General features: G+C 36.8%; 2 protein-coding genes across 2 annotated transcripts in view; both read right to left on the reverse strand.

The window, feature by feature from the left end:
- LOC108975697 (probable serine/threonine-protein kinase dyrk1) overlaps window positions 1–9,648 on the reverse strand; it is a 13,769-nt gene extending 4,121 nt beyond the window's left edge. The window contains exons 1-2 of the mRNA XM_018944397.1: window positions 9,481–9,648; window positions 7,740–8,279 (exon numbers count right to left, since the gene is read on the reverse strand). The gene's annotated coding sequence lies outside the window, so the exon portion shown is untranslated. The remainder of the gene's footprint in view (window positions 1–7,739; window positions 8,280–9,480) is intronic.
- The window catches only part of LOC108975688, a 76,409-nt gene that overhangs the window by 49,358 nt on the left and 6,887 nt on the right, over window positions 1–20,164 (reverse strand). The window lies entirely within an intron of this gene.

Raw genomic sequence — 20,164 nt, forward strand, 5'->3', positions numbered from 1 at the left:
TAATGTTATAATTTTTTTTTAATTTTTATTTAATTATTTTTTGAACACGCAAAATTTATTTTTATAAGGAATTCTAGAACTTTGATTACTGGCCGCATAAAGGCGAGTTTCTGAATCTATAAACCGGAACTATGTGAGTCACTTAATGAAATTTTTAGACAGTAACGGAGTGGGTTATAATCCAATAATCTTTGTAAAAAGCTGCAAGTTCCTTTTTAAGTAAATATGTATGCATATTTCTGAGACCCCAACTTCTTAATATACTGACTCTCAAAATACAATAAATTTAAGTCACAGCTCATAATTAAAATAATAAGCAAAAGTCAAATGCATCCGCGTATTTCCATCTTCATTTAGCACAGAGGTGTTGATAGCTTTCGGTAATTTAAGAGCGCTATTTCCTAGATATTTAAAGATATTTCATTAAATATTAAAAAGTGCTGTAAGTAGACACACACATATACACATACAAATGTATACAAAATAATTTAATTCAATGAATCACTGCTGACCCAACAAAAATAGCTTGATATGCATGCAGTGTGTGAATGTGGAATCTCTGCAACATACAGCAACAAAAAGCACAAACAACACAGCAGCGGCAACGGTAAAAAAACGAGGAAGCCAACACACACACATAAATATATATAAATACAATACATACAACGCGAATGGAAATATACAGAGAAAAAGAAAAGAAAAACACCAACAATGCACATGGCACAACTGCAGGAGCCCAAAAGTTCTATGACCTAAAGCTCCATTCGGCGTTGGTGACAGCGAACAGAAGAGCAAAACAACAGGCCAAACGCGGGCATAAGCACAGATACAGGCATAAAAAGAAATGCACAAATACAAACATACAAAAAAACATACTTATCTACATACTAGATATTGAGTTTCATACATATTTTTTTATATATATGTATGTATGTATATTTGTACGTAGTTAAATGTATGTACATATGTAAAAATATATGTATATAGCGCAAGTATAGATACATATGTATGAATGTATGTATGAACGTACAGTATATACTAAATGTTTCGAATATGTAAGTGAGGTATCCAAAGGCGGCCAGAATACCGGTATCTAACCGAATATAAACATGTTTACACTGTTGTCTAACAAGCACTTTACATATACACAAACATATCTATGTATGTAAGTATATAACAGAAAAATATGTTCATACATACATAAGTATGTATGCGCATACTTGTTGGTAAGTGCGATTGGCACGCTACCACCAGCTGGAGCTGGAGTGCCGTGGAATGGGTGGAATACGTCACCATGATTTAAGCCGCCAGCGAACGCCGAATGGCGCACAGCAATTCAAGCGACTCTGGGGCAGCCAACTGAACTGAATAATCATAGAAGCAGCGCTATACAGTTATTTCTTTAAATGTCTGCAAATACCATACATATACATACATATGCGTATATATATATATGTGTGTGTATGCGCAACGCCATCGTCAGCATGTTACAGTTACAACAGCGCGCCGCTAGAACATCATCACTAACAGAAGCAGAAGTAACAGTAATAACAACAATCGACCTAACGAATCATAACATTACATTAACGCGACACGAACGAAGCTAACAGTGCAGTCGACTGCGCTGCTAATTGCTGCCAGCAGCGCTGCTCGGAAATTGTGCCAACAGCAATTGTCGGAGAAATTGACTACGTTGCGCGACTAACTGCAAATGGAATGATTATAATGTGGAATATAAAAATATAACTATGCACCAAAGTGCATATGCATGTATGTATGCACACATATATGTATGTGTAAGTATGCCTCTGTACGTTTGTGTGCGCAGAAGATAGGCTTAAAACTGGCAAACAGCATAAAAAATATAATGAAATTATTTATACACATGCAACCGCCAACAGCGGCAGTCTGCAGCAGCAAGCAGGCGGCCTACAAGTCCCAAAAACGCCTAACGGCAAATCCCAAATAAGTGAAAAAAAGCGCAGCCAACTGCAGGCCCCACGGCAATCACAGTGATATTCACCGGTAAATTGCATGCGACATGCCTCGTTACATACATATGTCAACTCTGTATTGTACAAATGTATGCAATTTGGTGGAAATTTTGCGGACAGAAGCTGGATACGGTTGTTTTGGGCCGCACACGCAGATTCAATTAGGCGCTGATTTGGCGGTGCAAAGTCAAATATTAATAGCTCATTGTCACCAGAATTTGTGGTAAATAATTTAGATGCATACAAACGTACATACATTTTGCAAAGCATAAAAGGGTATAAAATGGTCCTTTTTTTGATTTGGTTCAGTCAGTTTCAATGCCACTTACTGATATACCTGTCCGATTTGAACAATTTCTTTGGAGAGTGTAGCATTGCCTGTGGCAAATTTCGAGATAATATCTTTTCAAAAATGAAATAGCTATCCATACAAGATTTTGCTTCAGATCGTTCAGTTTGTATGACAGCTATAGGCTATAGTGATCCAATATCTGCGGTTTCGACAAATGAGCAACCTCTAGGCGAGAAAAGAGCATTAGGGAAATTTTAGATTGCATTTTTGAGGGACTGCTTCGCATCTATACAGTTTTATAGGGTCTCCGATGGTTGTTTTTTGGGTATTAGAAACTTTGTGGTAAACTCATTATTACTGATTTAGTATCAAAATTAAATAAATTCTTTACAAACCGAGAGCATTTGAGAACATATCCGAAAAGTGGGCGAGATAATTTTTTTGCCCTCGTTTTGACTATCATATTTTCTAGAAAAATTTTTTCTACCAGGGTTTTGTTCGAAACTTAACTGACAAATTTATAATTCTCGCTGTTGATCAAGATTTCTATCCAGAGACTTAACACTTAATGATGACTATGGGTTTTTCAATCTTCTATTGGTCGCAAGCCATTGATTTAACCTCCATAAGCGAATCTAACCTCAAGGTAAATACCCAAAATGTCTCATGGTAAATAATTTAGCAATACAGATAAAGTCTATAAACAACAACAATTGTACTCTATTGCAATATAATTCTATAATTTTCCCACACTTCTCATATCAGCAAACATTTGCATGGCTTCCGATTTTGATTTCTAATAACTGAGCGTTGTATATGTACATACATACATACACATATAGTTTATCAGAATACAGATAAGCATGGCGATAGTTAGCGAATAGTCAGAACAATGCTGTTAATGCAACCAAGGCAGACATCCAGTCAGTCTAGGAGTGAGCAAACAATCGCAAACATTCGCCCACAATCAACCGACTCAAACCCGGCGTTGGCACTAGCACCGCGATCAGCTCACCCAACTACCCCATTAACACCCCACAAACCATTCACACATTCACCGAATTCCAATTCACAGTTTTCATATCCACTACCTCCTAGCGACTCGCTCACAAGCTCGCTCAGCATGACACTCTCCGTCACCACACACTTCGCACCGCTCTGTGCTAAGTTTGCTGCTGTTCGCGTTTGTAGTCAACACAAATAACTGTGACGGAGACGTCAGAAAATGGCTATATGATGATGATGACGACGACGACGATGACTACAACTACTACACCGTTAGCGACGCCGGCGACGACGACAGCATCGTACAGAACACTAGGTTGCTTCGCTAGTTGCTTGGCTAGCCGTCGTGTCGTTGACGCCGAAAAAGACCAATGACCTATGCTAGAAGAGGTATGTTTGTTCGTACGGTACTCGTATACTGTTACTATTACAACAACAAACATTTCATTTCTCCATTTCTTTCTCTTGTTCTTCTTGTGCTTTGTGAAAAAATGCTTATTCTATGAGCGCACACACCAACACACGCCACATGTACATGTGTTTGTGGGTGTGTTTGCTTACACTAAAGTGTTTCTTATTCTGCCTGCTGGGTAGGCTACACAGCTTTTGTTCTACTAACAGTACGAAACACACAGAAAGAGCGGCGGTGTAAGCATGAAATGAGTTTGGGGATAGCTTTGATGCGGTGTATGAATTAGAGTGTATTTGCTCAGCCCTTCTATTGAAAATGATGGAATTTTTTATAGACACGCTAGTTCAAAATTAAATATAAGCCATTGAGTCAAAAAATTAAAGGTTTGTATAATTTTTTGGCAAGCAGTAGAGTTTTTACTTTAATTGTTATGTATTTTTCAAATGTGTGCTAGGTTAAAAACTTAATTTTTTGAAAGCTAGTTTATATGGCACCTATATGCTATAGTGGTCTGATCAAACAATTTCTTTAGAAATTATACCATTGCTTTGTATAATAATCCATGTAGAAATTCGTGAAGATATCTCATCAAATAAAAAAGTTTTCCATACAAAGACTTGATTCTATTCGATCAGTTTGTAGTGCAGTTAAATATACATACATATGTATGCTATAGTAATCCGATATAGGCGATTCCGACAAATGAACAATTTCTGGAGCTAAACAATATGTGTACCAAATGTCAGAACGATAACTCAAAAACTGAGAGACTGGCTCCTGTATATAATTATTTAGGGTATAAGAACTCTATAATTCGATCTAAAGATATAAGACTAATAGCGGGATTCTGTGACCAGTATCTAGTCTCTATTTGAGACATTTTGAGGTAAAGTCTCAATTTGTGACTAGTTACTATTCATTAAACAGTCTCTAGCGTTAGTCCAAAAATATTTCCCCACATTTGAGACCGGATAGCTAGCAGCAGGTCACAAAACTAAAAAGAACTCTTGTCTGCCACTTTGAATGTACTGAATAGAGATCATCATAGATATTAATCGATTGTCGTTTTTTTATATTTTGTAAGCAACTCAAACACGAAAAGGTTAAAAATAAATAAAGTTTACATAAATTTCGTAAATATTATGAAACAAAGTGAACATATATTTATATTTTTATTGATAATTATGTTTTTTGACTATGTGACAGAAAATTTAATATTTGTTAACGACATATTTATTTTCATTCAAGTGTAAAAACATCTCTGAATAATGAAATGTGACAGATTTTGAGACTGTCGCACAGAATAGCAAAATCGTCTCAAGTCTCAAAAATTGTCTGTAACTTAAACTCTGAAATTAAAAGGCTTGAAACTGTATCACGGTAAGAAGCTGCATTTCAAGCGGCTAGTCTAGGAGTTAAAAAGTTTTTGGGTTACAAAATGGTAAAACGTAAACAATTACGTTCAAATTCTTCGGTAGAAGCTAAACTATTGGACTAGTACCAACCCATAATATCCTAATATACCGTTAGCCGCAATTTATACGCTCACACCATATAGTTTCTCCAAATTGAGTGCATATTTATCGCCTTTGTGTAGTGTTTAGTCTGTCTGTTGGTCCTCGTAGACGTTTACCAAACTTTTGACTTTTTTAAAATTGGACAGCGACGCTGTTGTCATTTTTGGCGTGGAACTGATTGCTGTGCGGTTGGGTTCGCTTGCTATCAGCGCTTACAATTAGTTATGTTTGCTGACAAAATACACGTACATATGTATGTATACTCGTACACGCACACGCCCATACTAGTACCCACAAAATGCCAAAAGCCTATAAAAATAAAATAGAGACAACAACAACATGCTGGGGGAGCGCTTTTAATAGTTTGCTTCGTTGCATTGTAATCTGCTGCCGTTGGTGGTTGTTCTTTTTATTGTTTGCTTTTTTGCTTTTTCGGTTTTTTTTCATATTTTTTTGCTTTTTAAAGACTTTGCTCGAAAAGAAAGCATGTATATATGTATGTATGTGCATGCGTGAGTGTGTGCACTCAATCATTGAAAGCTGCAGGGAATAATTTGTCCTATGCAAGTTTCTTCGCATATTGGCTAGTTCAGTTCGCTTGCCTATTTCCTTGCTTGGCTGCTTTGCTGCAGCACAAAGCGTTGCAATGTTCATACACAAACACACATGAGCATATATTGCAAACATACACCAATGTACATCTGTACATGCGTCTGGCTGCGTGTTGGTGCAGAGTAAAGATGCGCTTTTAATTGTTCAGGAATTCATTGCAAATGTAGGCCAAATAGTTACATACTAGCAAATGAGGGGATGATAGCTGCTGCATGCATTTTGGCATACGAGTATATACATATGCATGTATTTTATATATATGTATATACAAATACATTGCAGCAAATTTGGGTTTCATGTCTATTGTGGATTTAATTTCTTTATGTACATATGTATATACTGGTATCATTATGTTTACATGTATTTATGTATGGGAATTTGTAGGCATTTGCAGAGGTCATGTTTCGAAATGTTTTTATGTTAGGACAATGTATAGTGACTTTCTAAAGATTGAGCTATTCACATTAGAAGGAAATTGGCAATGCTTGGAAAAATTAAAGGTATTGACCAAAAAAAGTCAGTATTGAGAATATCTAAAAGCATTGCTACTTTTAACCGCATTATTTTTATAAAGTTTAGCTGAGATTTGGAATAGCCTACCTACCTAGAATTCGGGGTTAAAATAGATCTTAACTAGATGTCTTCCTTTGAGAATGGAAACCGTTTTGAAATACATTATTCTGAGAAAAACCCGTTTAAGATTGAAGTTGTAGCGTTCTGTACTTTTCTACAAGAAAGGCTGTAGCGATCGGTATAATTTGAATTTCGATTCCAAAATTTGAGAGAGTGTTTACTACAGTGTATACTATCCGGTAATGCAACAAAAAATCGATTTTTTTTTTTTCGAAAATTTCATACCAAGACGATTTTTTAATGATGACCTGCGCCTCTCTTTTCAACCAACTAATTTAATTTTTTAAGTTTTCGTCATTTTTTCAAATGAAAAAAATTTAATTTTGCAAACAATTAAAATTTAAAATGTTTCGAGGGCTTTTAATATTCATCTCTGTTATATCAGTTTGAGGATCAGTTTCACTAGCATTATAACCATGGTAGAATAAAAGAAGTTTTTTGGATAGGACACAACGAAAAAATCTCTAAACCCCTTATAACGAACAATTTATATTTAAATAATTGAAGAAATAGCAGATGAGGTATAAAATATTTTACTTTCAAAATAACATATGGAGGGCATTTTGAAAATTGATATAAAACTTGATTATTAGGGAAATTTATGTTAGCAAAATCATATTACATTACTATATCATGTAGTACATGTACATACATATGTAGCCAAAATGTTCAACTTCAGACATAAAAAATAGGTAACCAAAATATTTCTTTCAATATGAGTGATATCTACTCTATCGTTCGCCTATCAACTTATGAAAATTGATTTTACGATATTTGGCATTTTAAATGACGGTATGTGTGTGCATGTATATAGGCACAAATTTAAGAAACAACGCAGCCATCAGACAATTCAACAGCATCTTAAACAAACTCAAAAAAATTACATATGCAATCGTATATCAATATTGCAAAGAGATAATTTCGAAAAAGAATTCTAAACAAGTGTGCTTATTATTTCATATTTTCCAAAGCAGTTTGCTGATTTTTTCCACAAACAATAGATTTTGCAACTCAAAAAAATTTCGGCTAAAACTACAATTTTGTGTCCGAAAAGAAATACTAGTTTTTTACTTCTTTTCAATAAACAGTTAGCTGTCGAAATTGTTTCAAATTTTACTATTTCGCCAAACAATTGGTTTTAGTTAATAAAATTTTGTCTTTTCCAGAAAATCTCGCCTTCGCTTCGCGTTTGTATTTTTGCGACAATTTGGATTACGATTTGCATGTACGAGGGGTAGCACTGGGGTGTGGGAAGGTTGGGGGTAAGTAGGCACCTCTTTCATAATTCACTCCCCGGGAAATTTATTTTGCTTCGCTTTTTTATTTATATAACTTTTTTCTAGCCACACATACACATATGTACTTATGTGTGTGTTTATGATGTATGTGTAGGCTTGCTCCGTTCAACGCCCAACTACTACCACCACACAGCTGTAATACTCAAACGCATATCCATCGCCATGCAACGTACTCGACTAGCGCGCTTCATTAGCGGCTTTGCGGCGCTTCATTGGATCGAAATATCTGGCTGGCTTTTCAATTGTTTTCTTAATGATTAAATTCACACAATTTTGCACTGAGATATGCACTGCACTTTTCATGCTGTTTTGTTTTCGTTTCGTTTTCGGCACACATGTAAATATGTTGGTTTAAATGGGTGTTTGCTTATTTCAATATTTTCGCAGAAGAAGAAATATATAGGTTTTTATTGATATGCCTTTCATTTTTATCAAAAATCATATTTTATGCACAGAATTATTATTACTATTTTTTTTTTTTTTTTTGTTTTGGAGACGCAGACGCGTTGCTATTTACTTGATTTACGATTATTTTTCATATTTTTCTTTGCAAATTTTTTCATTTTCGTTTTGAACTCATATTTTTAAAAAATCTGCACATTTTTTCTTCAATTTTTGCTATTCACAGTTTTCCGCCTCCTCCTAGTTTTTAGTTGCTGAACGTTCGCCAGCAGCAGCAGCACGACACTGCTGTTGTTGGCCATTGAAATTGTCTGTGCGTTTGTTCGTGCGCTCGTTCACTCGCTCACTGTAGCGCTATGTTGCTGCTTCCTGTTTCGGAAATTACGTCACTTCCGCCACTGCAGCGCCGTATTGCAGCGTTTCTGTTTCTATTCTAACGTTGCGTTGTTGTCGTTGCTACTGCTGCTGCCGCTAACTTCTGCAATGCAGCTTATGCAGTCCGAATGCATTGCACGAGTGTTTGTGTGCGCGCGCGCGTTTGTGTGTATTGACGTGTGCATCTGTGTGTTGGTGCGTTGCGAACGATGTGTGCCGACACGACTACGACTACGACAAAAACGACGGCGACTTCGTGCGCGTTGTTTGCAGGCGCGATGCAGCAGGAAAGCCGGGCAGCTGGTCGCTGGTTGGGTTGCGGTGAGCGGCTGGGCGCTTGGCTGACAGCAAGTGCTGCTTTGCAGGCTCCTGCATCGAGCGACCGGCCTAAATGCACCAGCCGGTAAGGTGGCGCATTGCGCAAGCGGTGTGCGGCATAAACAGCGCGGGATCTGAGGAGGGGGAGGGGGTGAGAGAGTTGGGGTGACGCTGTAGACGCAAGGATGCAGGCACCAACGACGAGCAACGTCTGTAAGCCAACGACCGTCCAACGACCCTGCGACCGACTGACCGACCAAACGACCGACCGTAGGCGTTCAACTAACCGTTCGATTGCCGCTTTAAGACAATTTACAGATATTGTAAGTTTTCAATTGCAAAACGAATCCGCGTTAGCGCACAGAGTTACTTTAATGTGTGTGGCGTTCAACGCGTATCCGTAACGAAATCCGTGGGCGATTTTTTTTATAAATTATATGCCGTAATAGAAGTGTATAAGAGCAATAAGCATTATTAGTTGCAGTTGCACACAGGACACACACTGTCCGAGCGTCACTTGAAAACACAACACTTTGCACTTTTATTTACTTTCATATTAAAATCTATGCAATTAAATAATTTTTTGTGAATTTTTTATTCTTGTTTTCTTTGCTTGCAATACCTAGAGTATCCATGTACATGAAATTGTAACGAAAATTATTGTAAATATATTTTTATAGTCGAAATATCGAATGGAGTACATCAATTGGAGAATTTGATGATTATGATGTTGTTGATGTTGTACGCAACGCGAGGCAACGCAACATATTCGCGATACGTTCAATGCGAAGTGTAGCCAAAGACTGCCTCAAAATGTTATCGAGTTCGTTGTATTCCATCATCGTCAACGCTCCACATTGCCGCGCGCGCGGACTTTACAACAACAAGCGCCAACGAGCAAAAGACCCACCAACAACAGAGCGTCGATTGAAGTCGCTGCCACTGTTGTGGCAGTCGCAGTAGCGGCAACTGCGCAGCGCCGTAACATACAAACACAAACATACATACAAATTATGTACGGTACATACGTAACTAATTTACAACAACTAGTGTTGGCTGCGCTGCCAAGAAAAGCGCAGCAAAAGAAGAGCCAAAGCGGCCAAAGTAGCAACCGGGAAGAGCTACAAACCCACACACACAGCCACACATACTCACCGAAATTCGTTTGGCTACGCAATGCTCTGGATAGTTTGGTTGTCAGAGCGAGCGCGGGCCGGCGTGCTGGCGGTAGGCGGTAGCCAATGCTGTAGTTGCTGAGCAAACGAACGGTACCAAAGCTACATAAGCATATGCCATCAACACACACACACACACACACTCATACATACATGTGAGCAGTAACTGTGCACGAGTGGTGGTGCGACGCAGACGTTGGCGACGGCAGCAATCGGGAAAAGCGCGAGTATCAACGGGCATACCGGGATAGCGCTGCCAACTTTGCGCTATGCGGTGACGTGGTGGGCCGCACACCGACAGACAAACAACTACAAATATACACCCATAAGTGCGCGCATATACATACATTTACATGAAAGAGCTTGTGCAGCCGAAATACGTAGCAAAGGCAATATTTATAAATGACTACACAGCCCAGAGCAGCGGCACAACAGTACGCCTGCTGCTAGTTTCGCCTGTTTCGCGTGCGTTGAGTGGGTATGTGTGTCTCTGTGCCGCTATGTTTGCCTCTTTGCTTTCGCCGATCATACGTTGGTAGGCCGCTGCTTGAGCAGTTGTGTTGGTGTTGTTGGTGGTGGAGCAGCATGCTGCCGCGTTGGCTGAGAGCTTGCGGAGCGCACGTGTGTGCTGGTATTAGTAAAGTGCTTACTATTCTCATTTAAAATGTCTCTATGCTCTTTCATTACATGGCTCTCTTCATTGGCCGTCGCAAGAGTAAGCAAGCTGTAAAGCCTTTTGGAACAGCTGTTTGCAAAGTGCGCTTTTAAGGCTGGTGGAACGCATAAGCATATAAACATTCATACGTGCATGTGTATGTACATGTGTGAACGATAAGCTGTGGTGGCGGAAGCATAACAGCTACATATACATATATGTAAGTAAATTTGGCTATGGTATATGTATTATATATGGTATATGTAGGTATGTATATAGGGAATATGGATCATATGTTGAAAAAGTTATAGATTTAACGAAAACATAATTAGATGACATCGGGTACACATAGATGTATTTAGTCTTGACGATAGAAAATATGTACGGGTATATTTTGCTGCATATAATTTATAAAAAAGTACTGAACAATATACAAGTAAATAGGCGAATCAAACAGTAATGGTTCTATAAATATGCATGCATCTACATATTCTTGTACATTTTCAGGAGTGCAAATTGGCTGGCTCGTATGCCAAATTTTTGGTAAATATTTTGTTTATAGCATCTCCGATTTGCTAGAGTTCTCACATACTTCCAATAGGTGAAATTGAATTTTAGTGCAAGTGAAAAATAGATGGACGTGGTAGAAATAAGGAGGCCGATCGAGTTCTAGAAAATCAGATAGAAATCAGATGCTATTTTATTAAAAAAAAAATATGGTGAATTCAAGTGTTCTGGGATATTTTCTAAATCTCCTAATTTTCCACTACTATAAAATTCGATGTATACAATCAAAGTAGTGAAACTACTCAAATCTATAACCCGTTGGGTAGTAAAGGAAGGAAGTAAGGAACTTAAGAATATGTTTGTTGGGTGAAAGCATAAAAAACAAACAAAATGCGCCATACTGCATACAAGAATATTCCTCTACTCGCCGTTGCATTAAGTTTTCCACATGGTGCAAATAGCGCGCAAATGCAAAAATTTCGTAGACAGGTCATCCCTATACACACATTACAGAACATGGTGCGAAGTTATGCATGGCGTCCAGCAGTCCGCAAGATTGAGGAGACTTATATGTTTTATCACTCTCTAAAGGTAATATTTAATCAGATGGTGCCGAGGAAGCGTATTGAGTTAGGAGTAGGTTAAGTTTAGCGGATTAAAGTTCCACATTCTGGTTTTTGATGCTTGCTTCTTATTACTAATAAAGTAATTGTCCGGAATTTTCATCTGATCCAAGTACAGCTGCTTTAGAAGTTACCTCTGCAGAGCCCGGCACGACTAACTAACTACTTATTGTTTAACTTCTACAAGGATTCTATAAGACTAGGACATAATACATAGTTTTTAATATCCACCCATCCTAAGAAAACAAAACGAAAAAGTTTAAATCTACACTTGTTGGTTTGACGGATGAAATCTCGACGATTTATTATTAAGCTATCAGCGACAAATTTAGAAGCACAACCCAATACATGCATATGTAAATATAAATGGAACACACTTGCATATATAAGTACATACATACATAGAAAACTTCAAAGAATACAAACCAAGCTCATTTTTGACATGTGACTTCTTCACGCGCGCAATGGTTAGCATATATGTATGCTCATATACATATATACTTATATATGAATGTATGTATATAAATAAATATATATTTATGTAAGTGCACTTGTATCTGCGAGGCTTGCTCGCCAGCTTGCTCCTTCAAACTTTAAGTTGACGTCGGCCGAAATTGTTCCATTTTTATTTTGCTATGCACTGCGTTTGAAAGTGAATTTCAGCGATTTTGTCTTCAACTGCTTCAGTTTCTTACGGCGCACTCTTTGCGCCTGCCATGCGATTTGAACCAATTTTAATAGATTGCCATCGCAAACGTTTGGCAGCGAACGCATCTGCACTGACCCATCCTATTGCCCTACATTTGCGGACAGGTCGTTAAACATGCACAAGCGCGCACACACACACACATACCATTAAATTTGTTATTGTGTTTGTGCATGCCAAAGCATAAAATATACGTATGCATATGTATGTATCCGTATATATGTATATGCATAAATCTATGAATGTGCGAATTGTGCACTGAGGAACGCACAAACATACAAATGCACATATGTACTTACTTTCGCAAATAACACTGAGCTTAAGCTGCCATAGAGTCGTTAAAAAATTGCATGCACATTGTATGCGTACCTATACACACTCACATACATGCAAATATGTGTGTTTATATGTTTGAGAAGTTTCATGACACAATGCGTTGCAAACGCGTACGCATGCGAGCACAAAGTTACATTTATGCGGTTGCCTTTATGTACTTAGATATATACATATGTACATACATACATGAAGCATGCAGATGCATTTGTGTGGACTTTAGCTTGCGTATTTACATACATATGTATAAGTATGTTTTTACACACTTTAATAGCATGTCATTTCGCACATTTCGAATTTGTTTTGTTGGTTTTACTGCTTCTTTACTTCGCCTATTCTCTTTGCTACCGCAATAGATGGCCAAAGGCAAAATTTTGAAGAATTGTCAACCTGTTGTTAGTGATTGCATTTTATATGCACAACCAATTATATTAGTCTATATACATATACATATAAACTCGTATATTTCGGGTATTTACCATCATTAAATTTGAAGATACTTTTCGGTGAGTAGAAAATCGTTAATGATAACCTTTCGGACGAAAATGATTTATTATCTATAACTTTATTTCATTAATTGGTATTCAAGTGCACCAGCACGGTGTGTTGCAACATTTCTCTCAAGCAAACTATCACATGACCTAGGTTACAATTGGTTTTGATTTGATTAGGTCACCGGTATTTATTAATTAAAGTATTGATATTGCTATGGGTAGATAATTTTCTCAAACTTAAAGTGTGCAACAATTATCTATACCCCCAAAGCCATCGTTTGTGTGTATTTTTGAAAGCATTTTTCTCAAATTAGTATTTTTCGAATATGCTCGAATGATTTATCGCAGATAAATGGTTCGAACACCATCATGTTAATGCATGTTCTCCGAACAGTGATCTATCAGAGTTTTTCGAACTGCTCAGAAATCGAGTTTTGACCGACCAAAAACTAAAAAAATTTTGGGTAACATTCAACTTTTTTTAAGAATTATGGCACAATTTTTAATTCATTTATTTTGAGAAGACCGAAATCAATGCAGCAGTCGGAGTTCGAGTAAAACTCGAAGAATATAAATGTTAATATACCTTCTTTTTTAAACAACTTATTCAGTAGTATTTTTGTTTGATTCCCAAATTCGATTTTCTTAGGCGGTTACACGTAGTAATCCGTAAGATAACCGACAAACTTCCCGACATTTCTCACTTTGTCTCACAACTTTTTTTAATAGGCGTAACATTTTAACGCCTACATTTTTAATCATTATAGACACATACTACAAGTAAATATAGAAATGAATACAACCAAATTCTGACAGTAAAAATTCCTACAATATTAATATGTTGATTGTACTCTTTTATTCCATAGCCGAGGTTATGTTAGTCATCATGCGGTTTTCCCATTTTTAGACCGTTTTTTTTGTGCTTTCAAAAATTAGCAAAGCAGGATTACATTTCTCATTTTTATATAAGAAGATATGCAATTCGAGATGTTTCAACTTTAGTCATGTGAAATCTGAGAAGTCCAGAAGCTACAGCTTAGATTATTCTACTTTGCCCTCTTCCAGGCCACTTCCAAAATTAGTGTCAGAAGGATCTCCAACTTGCTCTCAAATGATATTTCTTACTCAGAAGTAATTTGATGCAATTAATAATGTTTTTAAGCAGCCTTAAGTAGTTGTGGTAGTGGTTGTTGTTTTAGCGGCAGAAAGCATTCCTGGTCCGTTCCAGTTACTTATACCCAATTGTCATGGGAACGGACGCCTTCAGATACAGCTCTTCTCAGGTGAAAGATTAAATAAATTCATAAACAGCTACACTTATGTAAAGTATAAAGAATTTTCAAGGAATCGAAGAGTTGAAAAAAAATTTGTTACTTTTTGAATTCCATCATTTAAGTCGGAATCATTCAATCCACGTTTTATAAACTTCTGAGATTTGATTACATCTTTAATGCACAAATCCTATAAAATGCACCACTTATGACTTATGCTAGGATTTAAGCCATGAAAGCCGAATTAGAAATATTCGCAGTACGAAGACTCGATTCCACTAATATTTTCCTATATATTATTTTTTTGGTCATAGTAGAAAGTCTTTTTAGTAACAAGCAGGAGAACACTTTGGAGATCCTACAATATATTATATATACACATATATATATCGAGTCTTTGCACGACCAATATATATATATATATCTATACTGCGATCAAATTGAAAGGTGAATTTTGTCTATTCCATTTCCTTCAAAGTAATCCCTTCCTGCTGCAATGCACTTATGCCAACGAATTTTCCAGTCATTATAGCACTTGGAAAAATTCTCCGTTGTGATAGTCATCAGAGCCTTGTCCGATTGAGTTTTATATCCTCCTTTGAGTCAAAACGGTGTCGTCGGAGTGGTCATTTGAATTTGCTGAATAACCAGAAGTTACACTAAGGCACATCAGGCGAATGCGGTATTTGTGGCACAATATTAGTTGAAAATGTGGCGAAATGATTACGAATAACCAATAAGTTTGCTTCTTTGTTCAGTAAATTCAGACAAAGTAAAAATCGAAGAACTCACTTTTAGAGCCTCTCAAAACGACGCGTATCTCATGTACTAATGAATATTTCGACGTGAAATTTAGCATAGATACCAATTTACGAAAAAAAATTATATATCGGTATAAATGATCTGGCTGAGTCGATTTTGCAAATGTCCGTATGTACATACATATATACACGAACTAGTCCCTCAGTTTTTGAGAGATCTGATATTTCTTGTCTTCGTATCACTGTGGCTTATTATGGTTGCCATAAAGACTGAACGATCGGAATCAAGTTATGGTAAGGGCAATTTTTCATTTGAAGAGGTATGCTCACGAAATTTATCATAAGTTATTATTCAAGGAAATGGGACAAACTCCGAAGAAATTGTTCAGAACAGATTACTATAGCATATAGCTGCTATGCAAAGTGCTCGATGAAGTTCTTGTGGCGCAATAACAACAAGTTAGCAAATTGCTCAAATTATTATTGACGAAATAAACATTTTTCTATAGTAAATTAAGAGAAAGGAGCATTACATTTTCGCGCATAAAATTTTTAAAATAACTTTTCATCAATAAATCAGATAAAGATGTTGCCAACTTCACTAAATAGTGCAATAAACAACATCATACTATTGAGTTGCGAGATAATTAAATCGCTTTGTATTGGCTTGTTGTCACATAAATATCAATTCCAATAATCTCTCTGATTACAGCAATGTTTTATGGGATATGTATGTATGTGTGTAAGATGTGTGCAATCTTAGAGGCGTCTGCCCTTGGAATTAACATTTTTTTTGCGGACAAACCAATTAAAGACCTGTTCGAACGGACTAAAATGGATTGAGTAATCAATTTTCTGGCGATATGTGCAAATGTGTGTGTATATAACTCAGTTTGGAATATGTGCAAAATATATAGTAGTAATCTGCATTTTTGCAAAATTTGCAAACATTAATTTTGCAACGTTGTGCAATGCTGGCGCTGTTTCCATTTCATGCTTTTTTCTACACTTTAGTTGAAACAATTATGTTAAACAACGTCGAAACAGCAACATGAAATGCATGAAACACAACTAATATGTCCGCCAAAAAAGATAAGCATTTAAATATGTGTGGCTAAAAACTGAAATTGAAAAATACAATAAGAAAATAAAATTAATATGCTGCTGGAATATGAATACAGTATATATTGTAGGTATGTGTGTATGTTTGTACTCGGTGTTGGAAAAATCACCGTCAATAATAAACAAATAACTAACAATTTGAAAGATTGAAAAAGCTTATGAATAAATTTTGCATATAAAATATTACGAAAGCGTCGCGCACACACAACCACTCGGTGCTTATATGCACACGGCTGTGTGGGTATGTGTGCGCACACCTTTGTAAAATTAGCCAGCAGGCATTACAACAATTTGGCGCGCTTAGATGGCTCGTTTTCGTTTATTGGCTCGGCATTGCTTGGCTATAGCTTTCGAAGCGCTTCGAATATTAATAATAATTGACTTGCATATACAAATAAATAAAGACAAACACACACACAAACACATGCATTGCTGCATATATTACATATAATAAATATATATGTAGTATGTGCGGCGTTCAAATATATGCATAGGAAAATAACTGATTTACAATAGACAACAACCACCAACGAATGCCGAAAAGCAAAGACGCTAAAAAAGTGATAGTGTGCAGATACTTTTGTAAGCGCTTGGAAATTGTGCAACACTGTTGCGTTCAAAGACTAAAAGCCAAAACCAAGTCCAACGACCATGTTCAGGGCCACAACTAGCAGCAGCATTGGCTACAGCCATAACACAACACAACACAATGGCAGCACAACAACACAACGCAGCGAGCAGCAGCCAGCAGCTAATAGTCACCTCTAACGCTAATATGGCCAAAGGTGAATTGTAAATCCCAACAAAAAGTCAGCAGATAAGCGCACACATACACACACATACATGTGTTGGCAAGTGTATTGCTAGCTTTACAGCGAACTAATCAAACCGAATGGAATCGAAAATCCTCCGTTTGTGGTCGCAAAACGATAAAAAAAATCGTGAAATTTTGCAAAGTTCGAATAATAATGAAAATATCTATACGTTTGTATACTTGTTTGTGTGTGTGCGTGTAGGGTTGTGTGTAAGCTGTGCTGTAGCACGCGTGCGCCGTGTGGTACAATTGCACTTTAGTAGCAGCAACTAATTATGGCTATGAAATGCTTGTGTGCGCCAATTCGCGTTGGTTCGATGCTGGTTCGTTGTTGTTGCTTTGCTGGCTTTTCGGCATGTGCGCAGGCGCCCAGCGCTTTTGTTTGAACATTGTTAACAATTCAAAGTGCAGTGTCTGCGATATGCTTAATTTCTGGATTTTCCATCTATAATTATTATTACATTTTTAAACAGCTGGCAACCCTTGTCAAAAATATTTTGAAAATCAATATTTTTAAAACCTTTTTAATTACATATCTTTGTGTTAATATTTCGCTTATTTTGTATAAAAACAAAATTTAATTTAAAAATTTAGCAGGTGGCAACCCTTGTCAAAAATATTTCGAAAATCAATATTTTTAAAATCAGTTCAATTAGTACCTTTGTGTTAATAATTCTTTTATTTTATATAGAAGCATAATTGAATGAAATTTCCTAACAGATGGCAACCCTTATCTGAACTATTTTTAATTATAATATAAGATTTCTATTAATTTTTTTTATAACTCATATGGTAATTAATTTGTCTTATCAATCTTGTTTAATGTATGAACAGGTGGCAACATTCTTCAAGACACATTTTTTATTTTTGCAAAAGTTCGGAATGCACCAGTTATTTATAGTACCATATTAAAGTATATCTTAGTTCATATGCTCATTTAGTTTCAATATAGCAGTTTGATTCGGGTCTGCGATGTCTACCTATATTAAAAAACGTAAGAAAATAAGGAAAGATATTATCACTGGTATATGCATACGTATAAAGTGTAATGGAAGTTCGTAGAATTGCAATTGGCCCGATTTCTCAGATATTTCGGTTAAAGTCGGCCATAGGCATCGGGAATATTCAATGTGTGGAGGTTGAACAATTATGGACCGATTTCGAAAAAACTGAGCCGTGAAGTGGTATTTGTGCGAAGTTGAATTCCCTTAGGGTTACTGGTGCTCAATTTATCTTCTGTAGAGTGAAAAAATCAAAAGACCTTCAAAACTGCATTTTATGAGCAGTAGGTTGTGGTCAGATTTCTTCCATATTCACAGTGCGGCTTAATAATGTTACGACGATAATTAGACGAATTTTTCAAGTAGTTTCCGAGGTTAATAATTAGCTCCTGAAAGTATACCATATGATTTGTTCCTGAAGGTAAGCGATGCCACGCCTATTTTCAAATTTTTACACCGATTTCTAGCAAGACCTTAGCAACATTTTGGCCGTGAGAGCTAATGCTTGCGAGAGTGGAAAAATTAAAATGCGATTAGCACTCGCTATAGGCACTAATTTGGCGAACGAATCTAAATATGGTGTTCTTCTATTATTGTTGTAGTTGCATAAAATATTCATCAATTAGATAGGTTTCACTTATATCATGTTCTTCTTCTTTTTCTTTACTGGCGTAGACACCGCTTATGCGATTATAGCCGAGTTAACAGCGCGCCAGTCGTTTCTTCTTTTCGTTACGTGCGCCAACTGTATATTCCTAGCGAAGTCTTCTCCACCTAGTCGTTCCAACGGAGTGGAGGTCTTCCACTGCTTCCCCCAGCGGGTACTGCGTCGAATTCTTTCAGAGCAGCCGATATTTTTTAATTCGTTGAACTATGTCAATGCCGTCGTATTTATCTCATGCAGCTCATCGTTCCATCGAATTCGGTATTCGCCGTGGCCAACGTGGAAAGGGCTTTAAATCTTTCGCAGAACCTTCTTCTCGAAAACTCATTACTCTTATAGGTATAAAGTTTCAATAAACATTAAAAGCCTGAATGGGGTTATGCAAAGTTCTGGGCTTATGTGGAAACATACAAATAAGTTGTGAACATTTTTGTAGTAAAGGAATGAATGGGATAGTAAGATGATAAAAAGAAGAAAGTAGAAATTATAATAATTTTGATGCAGCCATGGATCAAGCCAGCTCTAAGCATCTACATACACTTGAGCCTGGTCGTGGTTCAAATGATAAAAGACTCCAAGACCAAGTATAATAATTTATATTTGAATTTGCTATAGAGTCTTGTAAATATTTTCACATTTAGATAAAATGTGTGTGCAATACCGTTACTTGCAATTTCGAATTCAATTATTTCCAAATTTACAAATACAAACCGACAGTAATTTGTACGGATTTATACGCGTTTATTTGTTTAATTGCGATGCCGTAAGGCGCTGTTTTGTTGCGCATGCCCAACGCACAGTTACACAATAGTTAAGAAGACCTAGACACGCACAGACAAAAAGCTCGGCACAAGAAGCATACAAAATGTAATGCACAAATGCTAATATTTATGTTCAAAAACATGCATATGTGTGCGTGTGTGCAATAACACAGAAAATGCTTTAAAGAACCCGCATGTTTATATGCATTTAGGTAACCGTGATTAGCCATGTAACTGTCAGTTAGTTCCATTCATGCGACGCGAAAACTTCGTACGAACAACAATGCCACAAAGCCACCTTAACGGCGCCCTTCTCGCCCTTCCCCAGCCGGCTGTGGAACCAAAGTATAGGCGAAAAACAAAAATCACGAGCCTCTTTGACAACCAAGACAATGTCAGCCGAGTTGGTAGTTAAAGCG

This window comes from Bactrocera latifrons, unplaced genomic scaffold (genome assembly GCF_001853355.1).
Source record: "Bactrocera latifrons isolate USDA-ARS-PBARC rearing strain unplaced genomic scaffold, ASM185335v1 scaffold_114, whole genome shotgun sequence".
Lineage (NCBI taxonomy): Eukaryota > Metazoa > Arthropoda > Insecta > Diptera > Tephritidae > Bactrocera > Bactrocera latifrons.